Source organism: Protopterus annectens, chromosome 4.part0 (assembly GCF_019279795.1).
Source record: "Protopterus annectens isolate FY-2018-M chromosome 4.part0, PAN1.0, whole genome shotgun sequence".
Classification (NCBI taxonomy): domain Eukaryota; kingdom Metazoa; phylum Chordata; order Ceratodontiformes; family Protopteridae; genus Protopterus; species Protopterus annectens.
Genome location: NC_056733.1, coordinates 393091161 through 393111868, shown reverse-complemented (window position 1 = coordinate 393111868; position 20708 = coordinate 393091161). Strand labels below are relative to the sequence as shown.

The 20708-nt window shown below is 39.3% G+C and overlaps 1 protein-coding gene across 1 annotated transcript in view; it reads left to right on the top strand.

Moving 5' to 3' along the window:
* TMEM132C (transmembrane protein 132C) overlaps nucleotides 1-20708 on the top strand; it is a 2628872-nt gene that overhangs the window by 1212067 nt on the left and 1396097 nt on the right. The window lies entirely within an intron of this gene.

The following is a 20708-nucleotide window of genomic DNA, read 5'->3' as shown; positions in this document are numbered from 1 at the left end:
CACAAGGGCAGTTAGCCTAGTGCTAATCTATGAACCTGTGAAGCTATGACCCCCCCCCCCCTGCAAAAAATCCAAGGTATTTATTCTTAATGGACAATGCCATTTCTAACATATTTATGAAGTATTCTTGTGTTTCTTGTTTAATAGTTTGTTTTTCTTTTATGCTGTTCATCTGAAGTACTGTGTCTGGTTCTGGATACTACACTGGAGAAAAGGCTTGCTTGAGTTGTTCTGAGTTGAATCTGATTCCTTGAATGACCCACAGATGGCCACCACTACCTATGGTGCTTTCAAGACAAAGGGGAAAAATGGAAGTAGGTTTCCAGGTCTATAGGCCATATCCCACACACACACACACACACACACACACACACACACACACACACACACACACACACACACACACACACGCACACACACACACACACACATACACACACACACACACACACACACACACACACACACACACACACACACACACATGCACACACACACACACACACACACACACACACACACACACACACACACACACACACACACACACACACACACACACACACACACACATATGCAGTCATACCTGTGGGCAATTTAGAGTCTCTGATCCACCTCACTCTATCTCTTTGCAATGTGAGATTAAACCAGAGTACCTGGAGGAAATTCATGCAAGCACAGAGAGGACATGCAGATTCCACAAAGAAGGTTCCTTAAGTGAGAACTGAACCAGAGAACATCTTGCGGTGAGGTGGCAATGCTACCTAGTGAGCCCCTGTGTTGCCAAAAGGTTATATTAAAGGAAACAACCCAAACAGTGTTAGGAGTAGGAAACCAATCACTTCACCCACTCTGTTCGTGTGTGTACTTTGTGGTGAACAACAACAGAGGTGATATAGCTAAGAACAACAGAACACTTTAAGGATAGCTTGGAAAAAACTTTTCCTTTCCCCTTCAAAAATGAAAAACAGAACCTATTTACCAAAGATCAGCTCCTGCAACTGGATGTGAAAAACTAGAGCAAAGAGTAATGTTAACAGTTTTGTACTGCATGGTCAGACCATGGTAGTCCCTGCTTCTTTCATTACTTGTTCAGGTAGACTCTAGTCAGGCAGCATCAGAACAGAAAGATAAGGTGGAGCAAGCAAAACAGGGTATCCAGAACCTTTTCAGACTATTGGAGGTGATTGTATGCAGTAACTCCAGAGAGAAGTGGCAAGGCAAGACATCTGTTTTGCTGACTCTTTATAAAAAATCAGGAAGATGATTTGCTGGTTCTCATGCAAAGAGGACACTCTGTGAAGTAACACTACAGTAAGCGCTACAGAAGCATTAGATGCAGGACATCCAGATTCCATAACAGCTTCTTTCCACACTCTGTCAGACTGCTGAACAACAAACTCAGAGTCTAACTCACTGAATGGGTAAAACATTATTATGTGCAATATGTCATTGTTATTTACATACCTCTCTGCATAGCTCACTTTATACATTTCTGTCTGCACTATGAAAACTGCAAACTTTAAGTTTATGGCATATATTGGTGGTGGATAAATTACATGTGTGTCTCTTATATTTATTTATAGTATTGCTTTTATATATCCTTATATTTCTGCTGAGTCTGTTCCTGTTGTTTTATTTATTTTGCTTCTGCTATAAAAAAAGTTTTTAATTTTTTACTTTATTTTTAGTATCTTACTTTGATTTTTATTTTTACTATTTACAATTTTATTAATTTAATATATCTTCCTTCTGTAACCTGTCATCATATAGTACAAGCCTGGGTATCGAAATTTCATGTAGCAATACACACTTTTTCCTCTGTGTTGATCTGTATTACAATAAAGTTTACTTTGACTTTGACCTTGACTTTGACTAGAATGGTGGATATGAGAACAGCTAACATTATAGTTGATCAAAATGTAAATGACTCACCCTATTATACTACATTTTGTTAGACATAAGGGCATTTATTTCACAGAATAGATTGGGAGTCTGGGTGTATTGTACAGGACAAAGCCCTTATAAAAAAATATTTTTTTATCTGTTTATGCCAGTCATTCATGTTGAATTAGTATATGTCTGCCAAACCATATGTAACAAAACAGGGAGATTTAATCTGAAAAAGGAACATAAAAATGTCTCAATTCCTTACATTCCCCCCTGAGTCTTTCCTTGTAGTGTCCATCTCTATAACCTAGTTCAGGTAGAACCAGTGCTAAGTTGTACTGTGCCAAAATGTTTAGTTTTATTTGTCTCAGCTACAAGGGCAGAATTTGTCTGGTTTAACATATAAGGGGGTGCTGTCCTGTGTACCAAGTCCCTAGGTGGATTACTGAGTCAGCAGACAAGAAAAAAGGATGATTTCTTTGCAAGAAGTATCTTATCCATATCAAACAAGGATGCCAAAAAACTGCTGTGCACATTTTAAGGAAGAGGGAAGTTAATACATTATTCTGTTCTAAGATGAATTGACCATTTGTGTAGAAGAAAAAAGAAAGGCACAGGACAGTTTCCAAAGAGGTAAGAGAAGAGACTGTGCTTTAGGCATTAATAAGACTCCATGAACTTCTTGAAAATGTCACTAGCTCTTGTCCACATATGACTATGCAACACAAACTCTTAGTATAAGAAGTAAGAGAAAAAGCCAAGAACTACTGAGGGTCAGAGGCTCAAAATCAGAGTTTGGGTTTAAGTATTGTTCTTATGGACTTAAAAAGTTGTTAGAATAATAGAAGTTATATCATATCATTTGTTCTGATGGATATGATGTCTGAAATTCAACTATCATTATTTACTGACTACAACCCTCAACGATCTGCTAGAAAAACACACATTTTATTTGGAACAGACCAAAATATAAGGCAAAATCAGGGAAATTCTTCTAAACCAAGATCATTTGAAAGCTATACATATGACTGAAGGGAAGTCAAGTAACTCTGCACAGAGGACACAAGTGCTTGAATATATGCAAGAATAAGACAGGTAGCTCCGACTCAAGATACACCAAACAGTTTATTAAAACAATAACAAAACGTAGTGCAAAGCTATCAGGTGGTACTCTTCCTCAGTGCAATTCACCCAAAAGCTTGGCATTACATTTTTTTTTTTATTGTTTTAATAAACAATTTTGTATATCTTGAGTCGGCGCTACTTGTCTTATTCTTGGAAGTTGGAATATCTCTGACTTGGTTTGTCACAGTAGTTGAACCATTTCATGGAAACTTGAAGATATACCTCATGCAGAGTCAAGGTGTGATTTTGCACCCTCACTAAATATGACTTATATAACTTAACACCTCCATTTAAATGCTAAATTAGCAAATGTCTTCTGAAAAGAACTTGATAGAATGTGATTACCCATTTATATAAGATAGTTGTGAATGCAGTGCATTAAATGTATGACTTTATCACTTATATATTGTAACTATGACCAATTATGATGAGGCCAGGAAGCTGGTAATTTATAAGTAACTTACGTATTATTATCTTTACCCATTCATCAAGAGCAATTATTTGATTTCCATTAGTAAGATTTATCAGAGTTAGCTTCAGTCCACCCAGCTTGTTCTATTTTATGGGAAAAGACCTCTAGAATTTTTGACATTTAAGCAAATAACTACATTTACCTACAGGAGGGTCTGACAGTATCTTTTCTTATAACTTCCATAATATACAGACATATGTTTCAGCTTATTGACATATCTATTGCTTGTTCAAAGAAAACATTTCTAAGTGTCCCTGTTTGGTCTACAGACTGAAACCTATACTCTTTCCATGTTTGGTTCTGATGCTTGTTTTTTTAAACCTGACCTTCTCTTTTTATCTTTGAAAACAGAGTACATACATATATTTACTGCATGCCATCGATTCAGACAATGCATGAGAAAATATCCTTTTATAACAATAAAATGTCCTGTACAGATAAATCGGTCAGAACCATAATTCCCTGTACACAATATCTTAAGTAGGTGGAAAACAACAATGCATTTCAGTGTGCTTTGTGTGGTATTTTATCACAAAGTTTGCATCATTGTCATTGTAGACGTAAGCTCCATTCTGAGATTATGTTCATTTTCTATTCATTGTCAAATACAACTTCAGATGACAGTTGGAAATTGTCTGTGATTTTGCTAATCAGTTAAATATATTGCCAGGTGGAGTCAGAAAGGAAACTGGCCCACAGATATTGAGACTGGAAAAAAGGCTGAAATATCTAAGGTTATACTTTCCAGAAATTTGCTGAGTCTATCAGAACTGAAGCTATATACCTTAAAAACAAAGTGCCAAGCAGCAAAACATTGTTTATTATACATGCCAGTTTCCTAGTAGAGGACCATCAAATGATGTGAAATGACTAACCATTCAGGCTGCAAGTGATACTAAAGCTAAAGGGAATACAGCTTCATGGTTTTAAAACCATATCTAGAGTTACAACATCTAGGCACACTGAGAAGACAGACTTTAATCACCACATTTACTAGATACCAGAAAAAGCAGATGAGACTTGTGAGAAGAACTACTCCAGATAATTTATGAATAGATGTCAGAAACTGTGGGCTCCTTTATCCAGACTTTCTTCTACTTTATAATCTACTCATTATTGGTTTGATCTATGGTTATAAGCAGTAAAGCTTCTTCCGCTTCCCAATCTTTGCTGGTTATCAGATTTACTCACATATTTAAGTAAGCATAACAAGGTGCAAACTGAAAACCATTCGTCAATGGTTTCTAATAACTTCATCACACAGAAATTCTACACATATTTCATAGCCATTTTGAGGATCAGGAAAGGGAGACATTTCTTCTTCTTCTATGTGTCACATCCAACATTGTTTTATTAAGGCAGGTAAATCATCTTCAAGGTGTGTAGCACTTACCACTTTACTGTTGGTAGAACTGCCCACTTATATTGGCTCAAACAGCTCCCCATGTAGCATAGACCAGTTGTCTTACCTTTAGAAGTGTGGAACTAAGTATGTGCTGGAAAAGGGTCAGAAGAAAACCTTTGTTTACACACTCTCAGTTACAGTGTGTGGTATGTGGCAAATTACTTGTACTAGGCCCAGGCTGTTTTAATAGTACTAAACTGTTGAACTGTGCAAAGTATGGCCACCAAATACAGATTCTTTATTAGCTTGGCTTTAAATCCTATATTTAGATTAATTTCTGATCCAAAATTAAGCAGTGACAGATATGTGATGGCTCTGTGCTTCAAATATGGATTAATGCAAAATCACAATTTCCTAAATCTTCTTTCCTGGAGTTTAATTAATGTATAAAACTCACAGAACTGATCACGGCACTAAAAATGTGACTGCTAATTAACTTCTCTGCCATATTTGTGTGCAGAAAGGGTTTGTGTTCATGTACAATTACACTATTGTTAATTAGGCCTTCTTCTGCTTGATGTATCATTTCACACTTTGGAATGAATGGCATGCAAAGAAGTAACAGCCCCTACATTTAATTCTGCCACCATTCCTTGGTGTACCATTCAATTTATTCAAACAAGCTTTCACTGTATTAGTTTTTCTTAACACAGTTTGCTTTATGAATATTATCTCTGCCAGTGGGGTGTTTTTCTAATGATTTCAGCAGAACAGGAGTAGTGCACATAATGAATGTAATTTAATATAATTTAACCGTCCCTTTTAGTAAAACCCACAAATATTACATTACACTAATTTAATCTGTCTCAGGATTGCAGGTTTTAATAAGATCTTTATGTAATGATAACATAATGGTAACAGCTCTCAGAATGCTTTTGTATTTCTTCATTCATGTAGTATGAATGTTTGTGAGATTCGGTTATATTTTCTAAACTGCAATTTGGAATTACATATTAAATCAGCTGTATGATTCATTGACTCATTATGAAAGAAATATGCTATTGCTAGCAAGTGGGTATTATGCATTTTTGACACCATTTTGTGTGTGTGTGTGTGTGTGTGTGTGTGTGTGTGTGTGTGTGTGTGTGTGTGTGTGTGTGTGTGTACATACAGTTGCATTTCCTTTGTAGCAAAATTTCTGTATTATTGTATTCAATGTGTACTAATGCTAATGAATGTTATTCACATTTACAAAAAAATTTCTCAGTAGAAGACCTGGCCCTAAAGTTGCAGCTCGTAAAAATTTTCTTTTGAAAAATAAAAAGTTATCTCTTTAAACCACTTTAACACCATCAACTTTAAATATTATTATCCATGTATGAAGAAAAACAACACGTTATTTTCAAATTATGGGTGTTTCCCAACTGAAAAAATATGCACTTTATTAATCTGCTTTTACTCTATTTGTGTTTCCTCCTACTTTATTTTGCTTTTGCCTCTTCTTAAAAGTACTCAGTTTTATTTATTCTGCTGCATTTTATTACTGCTTGGTAGTAGCCTGATTAAATTGTAACTGTTATTCTAAGTCTTTTGGTTTAAGCACTTGGGCTTCATACCAGTTGTTTCACATTAAGAAGTTTTCTGGTCTGCACTGTTGTGACAGGACAGGTAGCTTACATCCTTCTAAGCTGGGAATTGCTGATTGAAGGCTCAGTGTCTGCTATTATAAAAGTGCTTTAGTTCTGGTTTAAGCACTTAGGCTTCATGCCAGTTATTCAACATTAAGAAGGTTTGTGGTCTGCACTTTTGTGGGAGGAGAGGCTGGATTATGCCCTTCTGAGCTGGGAATTTCTGGTCAAAGGCTTATTGTGCCTGCTTATTTGAACTGTTTCTTTCTGAAAATTGGTGTGCTTTGTTGCTGTAGCATAGACCAGATTCAGGCCTGCTGAATCTAGCTTTGCTTGTATAACTTGAGCACTGATCCAGGCCATCTTTTTTTGGAGAAGGTTCCCCTGCACCCTAGTGGCAGGAGTGTGCAGTTAGAACTTGTCTGAAAGAAGACTGCTGGAACAGGGGTCAGTTTTGAGCTTTTTTCTGGTTAATTGGGTAACTTGTTTAAATCAGTTTGCTTTCTATTGTTTTATATATATATATATATATATATATATATATATATATATATATATATATATATATATGTTTAAAAATTGCACTTTATTCATCTGCTTTTACTGTATTTGTGTTTCTTCCTACTTAATTATTAGGGGCATTGACTACAACTCTGATCAGAAATATGTAACAATAAGTATCATTTTCTGTGCATTTAAAGTGTTTTTTTATTGTATCTGCTTTATTTTCTGAAAAAAAACAAAAAAAAGCAAAAAAAATATACTTGTTTCCCACCTTTCTAAGCTAGTATGGTCCAGTTTTTAGTTTAGTGCTGAATTCAGGGCTGTGTTACAAATCTGTGTTTTGCCCATACCTTACTTGGATAGAAGGAAGTTTCTCTGTTCACCTGTGAGAGAGGAGATCTTTGAGCAGCCTATCTGTCCCTGGAGGAGTGGTTTCAGCCCAAAAATTAGTAGTTTATTGGCCATTTTGGGCTAATTTCTATCTTTTTCATTTCCCTGCTATAAAAAATGCATTTGCCCGCTTTTGCGCACTGGGCAGTGCTTGTTAGCTAGGGTATAACTATTCCCGGCTCCACAAAGTCTCCTCTTCAATGTTTCCCTTGGAAATAGACAAACTTTCAACTTAAGCACTCAAGCCATTCATTTCTCAGCCTGGCACTTGCTCAAAACTTATAGCAAGCACTTATAAACCCTAGCACTAGACCCCCCTATACTGTACAGAAGGACAAGGCTCTCTATTCAACCTTACCAGCCAATCAGTAAAACAGTTCACTGTACCTATCCAGGCATGTCCAAGGGGCAGTTTCAGGTATACTCTCCAGTCCAGCTGGTGAATCTGGGCATTTTGAGGCAATGTTACAACTGCCTCATGTGCACAGACAACCCTCTCCTCCTACCACCAAACACTAATACATGCAAGAGATGCAATTATACAGCCAAACTGGAGGCTAAGCTCTCTCAACCCAAGACTGGATCAGACAGTCAAGAGGAGAAGCAAAATACTTGCATCACACCACCAGTCTCACATAGACCCATTAAACCAGCACCAACAAAAAACACACATAAATACATGAAAACATACTTGGAGGCTCTAAATAAAAATCTGCAAAAGCAACAGAGACATCCAAAGCAGACATCCAAGCAACCTCCACCCCCCCAGCACAAACTATGAAACACATACTTCACAAAACCAGTGTGCCACACAATCACAGCCCTTAAGGCAAAATAACATACCCGACACACTAGTAATAGGTGACTCTATAGTCAGGCACACTGATGTCCCACTCACTAGACTGAATAAGGAGAAGGTTACTGTTAGCTGCCTTTTGGGTGCCAGGATCCGCCACATAACACAAGCACTCAGGTCACTCCAGAACATGTACAAAATTGACTCTGTCGTTGTCCATGTTGGTGTGAACGACCTGCACTGTACCTACCTGGACTACATAAAAAGAGATATGGAAGAGCTCTCTGATCATGTAGCCCAGGCCGGTATGACCCTGACCCTGAGTAGCATCCTGCCCTCACCAAGAATGATACCACAGTATAAAGAAAGAATTATCAATTTCAACAATTGGCTAAGCTTCTGGTGTCATTCAAAGGGGATCCATTGTCTGTCCGCCTGGGATGACATGCTCGACAAGCCACGCTGCTTCACTAGAGATGGCTTGTAGCTGTCACCCTTAGGCTTTCAAATACTGGACAAGGCTCTTGCCACCCCCATAGTGCCTTTTCTAGGCAAGGCTCAAAAGACAAACCCACCGCTGTAAATTGCACAAGTAACAATAAACTGAGGGTAATGCTACTCAATGCCAGAAGTCTAAACCTCGAAATGCATGCACTGGAGGCACTCCTCAGTATGGAGAAAATTGATATATGTGCAGTAACAGAAAGTTGGTTTAAGGTTCCAGAGAGCACCCCAGCACTACCAGCCTACAACTCATACCATACATTTCGGCCACAGAACCCGGACCGAAATACAAAAGGCTGGGGCTTATCCATATTCATCAAGGATCCCCACACCTCCAGGTTAGTGGCATAGCACGATGCTTCAGAGATCATCCATGTGCAACTAACAATGGGCAAAACTGCAATTCAAATTGTAGCTTACTACAGATCACCCACTATGTCCCAGGACCCCCATTCCGCATTTCTGGAAACACTGGGAAACATAAAGGTCCTACCAAACACCCTAATATTGGGTGATTTCAATTACCTAAGCATTAACTGAGAGAACTACTTAAGTACTAACTCCCTTGCCCAACATTTCCTAGAATTTATAAACTCAAATGCCCTGGATCAACTGGTCAACACTCCCACCAGAGGTGACAACATATTGGACCTGGTCATCACCAACATGGGTGACCGGTGTTCCACACCAGAGGTCAACCCCTTGCTGTTTAGATCTGACCATAAAAAAATCACTCAGGATATCCACATTCTGCCCCCACCCCCGGACAAGGAAACCACCATGAAATACTTTTCAAAAGCAAACTTCACGTTACTTAAGACCGAGGTGGAAAGTTTCAAAGCCCCCATGCTAAAGGATAACTCTGGCCAAGCTGCAAAATCCTTTACTAATGCATTCTATGGGCACGTACAAGAATGCATGGATTGTGCTATTCCAAGAAAAGGAAACTAGTGTGGTGGACCCCTGCCATAAACAAGCTATACAACAGAAGGAGGAAACTAGTACAGAAAAGAGTAAAATCCCAAGAAGGGAAAACATCCCTGATCAGTATCAGCAAGAAACTACGATCCCTCATAAAATCATCCAAGGCGAGCTTCGAAAGAAAAATTGCCAAGGACTCCAAAGATAAAAACAAGGCATTCTTTAGCTATGTCAAGAATCTAAGTGGCAATGCTCAGATCTGCTTGGAGTTAGTACAGAATGGCACAAAATACACTGAACTGACCGATATAGCCACCATCCTTGCAGACAGGTTCAGTGCAAACTTCACCCCCCCACCTCCAAAAGGGCCCATAACCATACCAGAAGAATGTAGAGCCCCTGAAATCACAGACACTCAGGTTAAAATAGCCATCTCCAAAGCCAAAAACACAGCATCAATGAGACCGGACGGTCCCTACACGAGCTCAAAGATGAACTAACCCCTCACCTAAACACACTGTTCAAACACAGCCTCTCCACAGGCTACGTACCCATTTAGTGGCACACAGCAATGGTTATTCCGCTCCACAAAGGGGGAGCCAAAACAAACCCCAGTAACTATCGCCCTATAAGCCTGTCTAGCTTGGTCTACAAGGCTATGGAGTGCATCATCATGGAACTCATTAACAGAGACATTGGAAACCTCCAAACACTGGACCCTACCCAGTTTGGCTTTGTTAAGGGCAGATCATGCCTCCTAAAGCTGGTGGACTTCTTTGAGATAGTTACCAAGGCTATAGATGAGGGAAAGGTGGTACACACAGCCTACCTAGACTTCGCAAAGGCCTTCAACACCATTCCCCATTCTGGTATTATAGACAAGCTCACCAGCCTAAACATAAACCCATATATCACAAGATGGGTTGCCAACTGGCTCATGGACAGAACCCACACGGTGAGAGTTGTGGGAGCTAGATCCGACTCTAAACCTGTTACAAGTGGCATTCCCCAGGGCTCAGTCCTAGAACCCCTCCTGTTCGGCATATACTTCTCAGAAGTACAGGCAAGCACAGGAGGATTATGGCCAACCAAATTCGCAAATGACTGCAAACTAGGGGCTATAATTGACTCTCCGGCTGATGCAGACATCCTCCAAAAGGTCTCACTGAGACAGATACCTGGTGTCAAAATCATGGCCTCAAGCTAAATGCGAAAAAGTGCATTGTCATCCCTTTTGGAAAAAACAAAGTACCCACAAACTACCACATAGGTGGTAGTCCCCTAAATACAGAAGACATAATAAGGGATCTGGGGACCCAAGTAGATAGTAATCTCTCCTTTGATAATCACATTGCCAAAGTGGTTAGAAAATCCTTCTATGTGGCCCACCTAATCCTAAAAGGGTTCGCATCCAGATCAAAAGAGGTCATTGTGCCCCTCTACTCATCACTCATTAGACCCATAATAGAGTACAACGCCCCATGTGGGATGTACCTTACAAGACACCTGCAACAACTGGAAAGACCAGAGAAGTACCTCACCAAGAGGATCACTGGCCTCAAACAGATGCCCTATGCAGCTCGACTGAAGAAACTCCAGCTGTACTTGGTTGCATACCGCCTACTCAGAGGTGATCTCTGCCTGACATACAAGGCCATGTCCAACCCAGACTGATGGACATGCTATACCTAAAGCAAACCATATCCCCTCGAGCCACACGCTCTAGGGATCTAAACCTCACCACAACAATAAATAGGACTTGCTGGAGGGATGGATTCCTGTCCCAGAGACTTCCCATGCTTTGGAACAAGATTCCAATCTACATTAGGCAGAGCTCCTCGCTAACACTCTTCAAGTGAAACCTTGACAAGTGGATAGGAAACAGAAAGTTTACCCTGGGGATCACTTCAGTGACTCTGCTAGACAGAGGCACAGGGAACTAATCTAAGGGGGCGGCGAAAGCCAACACATTCTGGCTAGGCTTATAAATGCCTTTGGGCAGATAGCCTAGTACCTACATATGAACCCAAATACCATGGACAACACAGTAGTGCAACAGTTAATAAGAAACCTCATATTGCTTGTTTCTTCAGTTCAGATCCCTTGCTGGGTTGCATTCTGAGTGAAATCTTCATTGGGGTCTCTGGTTTCATTCCACGTCTTAAACTCACCCCCTTAAGTGAAATGGCAACGCTGCAAATTCCCCACGGAGACGTGTGTCTGTGTGTGTGTGTGAGTGTGTGTGTGTGTGTGTGTGTGTGTGTGTGTGTGTGTGTGTGTGTGTGTGTGTGTGTGTGTGTGTGTGTGTGTGTGTGTGTGTGTGTGTGTGTGTGTGTGTGTGTGTGTGTGTGTGTGTGTGTGTGTGTGTGTGTGTGTGTGTGTGTGTGTATGTGTGTGTGTGTGTGTGTGAATGTGCACACACACATATTTGTGTTTATGTGTATATATGTATGTGCACGCAATTAACTGTGTGCATTCACATGCATATGCAAGTTAGTATGGTTGTTGTGTGTGTGTGGTTTTGTGTGTGTGTGTGTGTGTGTGTGTGTGTGTGTGTGTGTGTGTGTGTGTGTGTGTGTGTGTGTATGTGTGTGTGTTCTCCCCTCCATGTCCGTAAACAGGATGATGTAGTAATAGAAAACAAAAAAATAAATGAAACAAGTATGACTTACAGTTTTGCTGTGAGGCTCATTTGAACTGTTCAGTTTTGGGAGAATGTATCAGAAGTAATTTCTCTTGCATTCTGTTTTTCCATCTCTTAGGCTGTGGCATTGTAGAATTTTTTTCTTTTTAAATAGACGGTACAAAGTGTCTTTCCCTGCATGGAGAGTACACAGTGAATTTGCACAAACAAAAAATAATAATTGAAAAAAATATATATAATTCTTATTTTTGAAATACAAGAAAATAGTATTTTGGAATTTTAAGACTCTAATAATCTTACATTGCTGTTCTGAAAGAAAACAACCTGTTCTGTGAGGAAACAACCTATAACCATTTATTTCCTACCACCTGGCATTCTCGTGTGCCCATACTCTGATGCTTTAATAGCAACAATGTCAGTAGAATGAGAACCCAAAACTTATGCTAATAAGTATGTAGGGGCAAGATTCTTTACAAATATTAACGTCTAGAAAGCAGAAAGTATGTTGTTGTTTGTCTTTCGGCTTTTTCCCAGTAAGGGGTCGCCACAGCAGAACTCCGGTCTGCTAATGATTGGCAGTAGATTTTTACAAAACGCCGAGGTGCCAGCTCGACACCCAACCTTCAACGAAGGCACGCCCATTTACGCACGCATGTCTTTCGAACGCTACCCAACCACGGGGATGACATGCAGAAGGCACTCCCAAGCCAAGCCGAGAATCGAACGGGAAAACCTCTTGCTGTGAGGTAACAACGCTACCACCGTACCACTGCGGTATGAGTAGAAAGCAGAAAGTATAATACTTTTAAATATGTAATGTAAGATTTCTGTGTTTTAAAAAGTTTCATGAAAGTTTAATAGTAAATATCTGCTAATGCTATGTTCTGCACTGGACCAAACTGGCCACATTTGAATATTAATGCATCATGGTCATTTAAAAATATCTTAACAGTAATGAAATATCTGCCTCTGGTTATAACCTCATACCGCATTCAGCAATACTTAACCTCCCAACTTTTGTCTCAGTTCAAAGGCATTTCTTTAATTATGGTGAAAAGTCCTTTTAGATGTCCCATGGCCTATACACTCTGTTGATATGTGTTTCAACCAAAAGCACTTGATATGTTTCATGCAAATATTCTCATGGCACTTGTTAACTTGTTAGCTTATGTTCAGATATTTACATGTTGGAATGATATTGCAGCAGTCATTATTTTTCAGTATATTTCCTTACAGAGTAGTGCTGGCTTCAACATTTAAATTCAAGATTTGTTAGTCTGGCATAGATGATTAAGGCTATGATAAGCTTTACCATAAAATCTGTGGTTTGATTCCCTTAGCTTCAACTTGTCTAATATCCTACTCTTGGACAAGATTCTTAGCTAGACAATGCTGTCATTAATTCCTGAAAAGAGATGTGCATAGTGGGTTTACCTGGTAAACAAAAGGTTAAAATAAAAAAGCATCATAAACATGCTGAGAATTTAAGAAATATTATTCCACAGCTTAGCTTGTTATATTTTAACATAACTGCTGTTCTGTTTTGCATTGGTACATATAGATAAATAAATGCTTCCCAGGATTAAATATGATCGCTTGGTGCCTTCTACTGTTGAGGGAATCCCCTAATGTAAGTATATGACACTCCAGCCTGCACGGATAGGCATTCTTTATCGCTTATTGTAATGTAAGAGATTATTATATACTCTGTGCTGCCACTTTTACTCCAATGAAATGTTATCTATTTTTCATTTGAAATGCTGTAACAGATTATTTCTACTGAATTTGTTTCTAACATTTAGTATATAAATTTAACTTTTACATTGCTGGAAAATTCAGTAGCTTCCAGTGCAGAGAACAGATTTAGTAAATTCAGTTTTTCTCTGACCATGCCGCTGACAACTCTACATCAGATTCACTGTTTTGCAAGTCATGTCTTTCCTGCAGCTTGGATCAGAATGCCTTGATCAAACAGAATATTTAACAGTCTGTTATTTTGTGCATCTGATATACTGGATTTACATAAGAAAGATTCCCTGCTCCGAGCTAGGTGAATGACAGCCAGGAAAGCAAGTATTGCTTTTATTCTGCCAGAACTGTGGTTTGGACTAGATTGTTTGTTATTTTGTAATACCATACCAACTGTGCAGACCATATCACAAAGCTCTTACCCTTGAGAAGTCCTAAAACGGTTAGCTGTCATCTGTATTTGGGTGGGATGTGACAGCAGTACTGTGTAGAGAAGGTATTACTTAACTTGTGTGTTAAAATTGTCAGACTTGCCTAATGCAGATTGAAGTTTAATCCAGTGAATGGTACTTTACAACCAGGATTAGGCTGTATGTTGCATGCATTTTGCAGTTAAAATGCTTTCTGTTCTGTAATGATACACCATGTATTCATATCCTGATGATATCTAGTGGATAATGAAGCAACAGAAAAATGAAAAAGCACTAAGTCATTTTATTTCTGTTGTATTTGGCATGGACCTAACTGGAGGTTAGACATCTAGCATATTTGTGCCAAACTCAATGCCTGCCAAGCAACATAAGCCATTTTTTTTTCAATCTGGTAATGTAACGTGTGCCAGAATTACACCCAGATGTTTCACTGTCTTTATAAAGTGAAACAGTAGAGCATGAAGCAAGCATATGCATGCTGTAAAGTTGATGGCAAAGATCATTTTTTCAAATATATGCCACAAATCTATATATCCAAGTCCTCAGTATGTACAGCATTTGAAATAAAAATGGTACGTTTCAGGGGAATAAAAATGATTGCACAGAGCATATAACACATGCTAGCTTTTGTTTTATGGTAAGATGTAGATTTATTTGTGAGGAAAAAAAGTTGTATGAAGAAGATATATTACTATTCCCAAGTATCTGGCCTTTGGCCTGATTGAGTTTATTGGTGATTAGAGGTTCATTAGACAGACAGAGACTGAGTACTTGACTATACTGAGCTGTAGTCTGATACGGATTCTCTTTCATGGAGTCATTTGCAGCATTGGGCTGGGTTTCATAGCGCAGGTGGGAGAACAGATTTTCTGGCATTTACAATTTTCAGGGGTTGACCATTCAAGTGGCATTATTTCACAAAATGTAAGATTAATGCACTAAAGCAAATTAGAGCTAAAACAGCCTCACCAGTGTCAGACTTTCATACTGTCTTTTTAAACAGATTTGCCTAAACAGAAATGGTAATTTATTTACTGATTCATATTTGTTACACTATTCATTAACCAAGTTAAGTGATGTCTGTTTCCATCCGTGAGTTTCTGCACTTATTAGAGCATTACTGTTTGTCACGTACAACTACCAGAATGCTAATTCTGCTGCATAACGCATGCCTTGTGGAATAACAGCTCGAATATATTAACATCACAGCCTGTAGTTTTTTTACATACACTGTATTGCACTTTCCCATGGTTGGACTTGCTGTCCACAGTGATGATAATGTTGATATTCTGGGAACTGACACACTGCTGCTACTACATGAAGTCACATTTATAAGTACTTGGCTTGTTTCACTCCTGTAGATGTTTTCACAACATCTGTTAAAAGAGGTTACCTTTTTATAGCTACTCTTTAGAGGTATAAGTGTTAAAATAGTTGTATGCTTATATAAATACCATTTTTGTCGAATATTGCAATCTTGTTCAAAGTTTCAGTCATCACAAGCATGCTATACAGCTAATTTTAAAATTACTTTGCTACAGTTTACTGAATTGTAACACATCAACACATCTGTCTGTGATGTTTTTTTCTGTTGAACCGTTTATAGTATCAAGCGTTTTCATGGTTAAATATGATTATGGTATACCCATGACTGTAAATATACGATCATAGTAGAAAAAGAGAAAGAGGGAAGTAAAGTAAAATAAAAGAAGAAAGGTGGCTAAGAGAAAAAGCTTAGTTTTCTCAGACAGATGAGAAATAGTATTCTTCTCTCACATGCCATAGCAGTCATTAGTCACACAAACCCATCTGTGTAGGGTAGGTGTTTGAGGCCCTGGATTCTACTGGTGAGGAACCTCTTGTGGTTTGTCCAGCTGCTGCATATTCTTTGCGAGATACATGCCAAAGGGGGCAGTTGTACTCAGTAATTGGCCTTATAATGGAAGAATACAGGGATCTTATGACCTCTTTGTCCCTGGATGAGATACCCTTACGTATGACATGGGCCATGTAGAAAGCTTTCCATACAATAAAAGCAACATGGTGGTCAAAAGTCAGCATGCTATCAACATGGGTGCCCAAGTCCCTCACTACTGATTGTGTACTTAGGACATTGTTATTAATGTGATAATATTTGATGACATCACTCTCCCCAATGGGGATGAAGATGCATTTTTTGGCATTCAGCTTGAGGCCATGTTTCTGGCACCAGTCACTTGTTTGGTTGAGACCCTCTTGGAGGACGTACACATCACTTGGGGAATTGATGACTGTACCCAGCTTGCAGTCATCTGCAAACTTGGTCAGCCATAGCCCACTGGTTTTGGCCTGCAACTCAGAGACATATATCCTGAATAACAGAGGCCCCAAGACTGATCCCTGGGGTACGGCACCTGCTTGAGGTGGCTTTCCCTATTTTGATTAGGTGGGTTCTATCAGTGAGCCAGTTTGCTACCCATCTGGTAACATATGGATTGATGTCTAGTTGAGAGAGTTTATCTACTATGCCCAAGTGGGGAATAGTGTAGAAGGCTTTGGCCAGGTCAAGGTAGGTGGTGTGCACCATCTTCCCCTCATCCATGGCTTCTGTGACTGTCTTAAAGAAGTCGACCAGATTTAATAGACACGACCTCCCCTTAACAAAGCCAAACTGTGTTGGGTCGAGTGTTTGGAGGTTGCCAATGTCACTGTTAATGAGGTCCATGATAATCCATTCCATGGCCTTGCAGATCAGGCTATTTAGGCTGATGGGGCTATAATTTAGTGGATCGGTGGATGCTTCACCTTTGTGTAAAGATATGACAGTGGCTGTCCTCCACTTGGCTGGAAATAAGCCGGTACTCAGGCTTTGGTTAAATAGGGTGCCTAATGGTGCTGCAAGTTCATGCATGAGTTCATGTAGGATGCAGCCTGGGATGTTATCGGGTCCCATGGAGGCTGGATGTTTTGCCTTTGAGAGGGCAGTGATAACCTGTTCCCTAGAGATAAGGGGTGGGGGGCAGTTACTGGGGATGTCCTGATTTACTGATGGGGGGACAGAGGGGAGAAGTTTTTGCTGAATCTGTCATCCAGTAGATTAGCTATATCTACAGCATTTGTGTATGTGGTGTCCTTGACCACCAGTTCTGAACAGATCTGGGTGCTTTCTTTGATATTGCGGACATATGTGAAGAAGGCCTTATGATTGTCTCTAGTAGGTGTGACCAATTTGGACTCGAAGTTGGCTTTAAAGGATTTCACTAGTGCGCTTATTTGCTTGTTTAGGCTAAGGAGAGATTGCTTCCAATTGGGCACTTGCTCCTTCTTTTGTCCTGGACAGCAATTTTGTCCTTTTGTTATATAGTTTATTTATTGCAGATGTCCACCAGACAGGTTTACTCTTCCTTGTGGAAGATGATTTTGTCATGTCAGGTATTCCTGATTATATGTATCTATATAAGAAGTGTACTTATTGCTTGCTGATGTGCACTTCAATAACCTTCCCGCCTGTCTTATTTTGCTTCTCGGATATTTTTTGATTCTTCTCATATTTCTTTTTTTAAATGTCCCTAGGTTCAGCAGATTAATTATGTCTGTAGCACAAGATATATGGTTTGAGAGACTGACCAGTCCAAGGGTTAAATGACCATGGCATGTGTTAAAAGTAGTTTATGCTGTTGATTTATTAATTGGGTAAACCTACTAGGAGTACGAGTATTTTTTCAAGGTCACCCTGGTCAGTTTAATTTACCTGTTTAGAAGGGCATAGTGTAAAAGTGGAGGGTAAATAGTTCAAATGCAGGAATAGAACCATAGGAAAAAGATAATTAGCAGGTCATAACTTTTCTTTCAGTACTATGATGACAGACAGACCAACACTGCGGTGGTGGTGCGGCTGTAGCGTTGTCGCCTCACAGTTAGACTTTGCCCGTTCGATTCTCAGTTAGACCGTCTTCTGTGTGGCGACATGCGTGAATGGGCATTCCTTCATTGAAGGTTGTGCGTTAGGCCCGGCAAGCCAGCACGTAAAACTCTACTGCCAATCATTAGCGGACCAGAGTTCCACTGTGGCGACCCCTAACCGGGAAAAGCCGAAAGACACAAACAAACTATGATGACAGACCAACCCTGACTTGTGACACTTCTTACTGTATTTCAGCCCTAGGGTATGCATTCAAAGTCAATGTGAACATTTTTGTCCCCTGACAAATCTTGGCTTGGAAGCCAAACTACTGACTTCTGTTGCTCTGGCGGCTCACCAGTAATATCCCTGTATGCCCTATATGCTGCAATTGTTTCCCAACTTAGAGCATGCTAATAGTTCATCTTCTCTCATTTCTTTCCATTCACAGCACCCCTTCCCTTTCTACCTCTGCTTTCTCTGTCCCAATACAGGTATGTTTCCACTTCAGTGTTATCCATCCTCTTGCAAACTCACTATAAAGAAGCAGATTCCTATGAGCAGTATGCTGTTGAGCTAAGCAAACTATGTTAACAGTGTATGAACAAAAGTAACATGCTAGCTATCAGTGGGATTAAAAAGATGTCATTGATTTAGCATTTAGTCTCTGAGTCCCCCCATGTGAAAAAAAATCATTAATCAAAATATAATTTGCCAAGGTAGTCATAGTAATAAAAACATAAACAATACCAATTGTAATGCACTACAAAACAGGCATGTAGCTTTACCTCAGTCAGTATTTACTGTCTCCCATCATTGATACTCATTGCCAGAGTACCTGTGGGGGGAGTAGGAGGGTGACTGAACCTAATTCACTGTGTTCCTCCTGTGGATGTACAGTTTTTTTCCTTTCCTCATTACTCATTCCTGGTGGAGGCAGATGGCAGGCACACACACACACACACACACACACACACACACACACACACACACACACACACACACGTGCATGCTCACACACAAAATCTGCCTTAATATCAATGCATGGTCTGAGTGAAAGGTAGGATTAAGGACACACTTATTGTAAAAGCCTCCAAACAGTCTGCATGGTGATGCACTTGGGTGTCTCTGTCTTCTTTCCACAGTTGTTTTAGAGTTTGAGGTCAGCAACTGAAACTTGGCGTATGGCATAAAAAAGTGGCAAAGGATAAAAAATATTTCAATGTGGTATAGATAGGTAAAATTACTCATTTCTTTATATAGCAAGCATACAACATTTAGTGTGCTACAGCAAAGCGATTGAATAATCAATACTCATGTGTCTTATCACAGGATCCATTTAAGGATTTGACACCTATAAATTCCCACATCAAATGTGTAGCTCTATAACAAGATCCACTTTTGAGTTTTGGGGAACCCAGTAGGATTATTAGCAGCAGTATGTCAGATGTTTTAAACATTTTCTGAAATGTAGACATACCACAGTAGCATAGCACACTTTCTCCAAAAATGTGAGTATGAATACCATGGTTAAAGACCCATTCTGTGTTGGCTAACAGCTTGCCTGGAGATCTTCTTCTGTCCTTTTCACTTCAAATACATCCAATATCCTTTACTTTGTTACTTGAATAAAGGAAGTTTTTCTTTGATTCCCTGTGACCACAAAACCTCACCCTGAATGCTCATCTGCCTCATTGATTCATTCACTAGAGGCAGAGGCAAGAGAAGTGCATCCCCTTCTAGATGAGTGCTGGGAGTGGTGCCATCTTCTGTAAGGATGAGACTGTTCTGCTTTAACTTCAATATTCCATTGTCTGTTTACCCTCTGACATTCAAGCAGTGGTCATATAGTGGACCATTAAAACGGCAGGTCACCCACATCTACTAGTAATATAATCCCTCAGAAATATCTGATGCCCTTGTAACAATTACCTTTGTTTGATCCTAAGATGAAAATGATTTTGCACACATGGACACTACCCTTCCTCTCAGTTGAGTAGGCATATCCTCCTCACTTTCTCTCTACTGCCTTTTTTTTTTTTTGGAAAAGTTTTTATTAGATTTTAACTAAATAAATTGTTCATGACAATAATTGTATTTAGAAATCTGTGAACATAGAAAAAAACAATATGAACAAGAACAACTATTTACAAGAGTGCCTACAAACGATGAAGAGTCTTAAAAAAGTGCCTTGACTGCTAAGCAAAGCAGGAATCTCTGTCATTGTCAGAGCTCTGTCCTGTATGGGAACCAATGAGATTTTAACAGGAATGTACACTTGGAGACAGCCTACTTTGTCCAACTTGGTATTCCAAACAGGACTAACTATGTCCATAAATCCAGATCAGATTTAATAAAGACAGACCATTAACAGTGGTAGCTGAAAGGGTTCCTATTATATAATCAAAGAAGCAAACTTTCAAATGCAT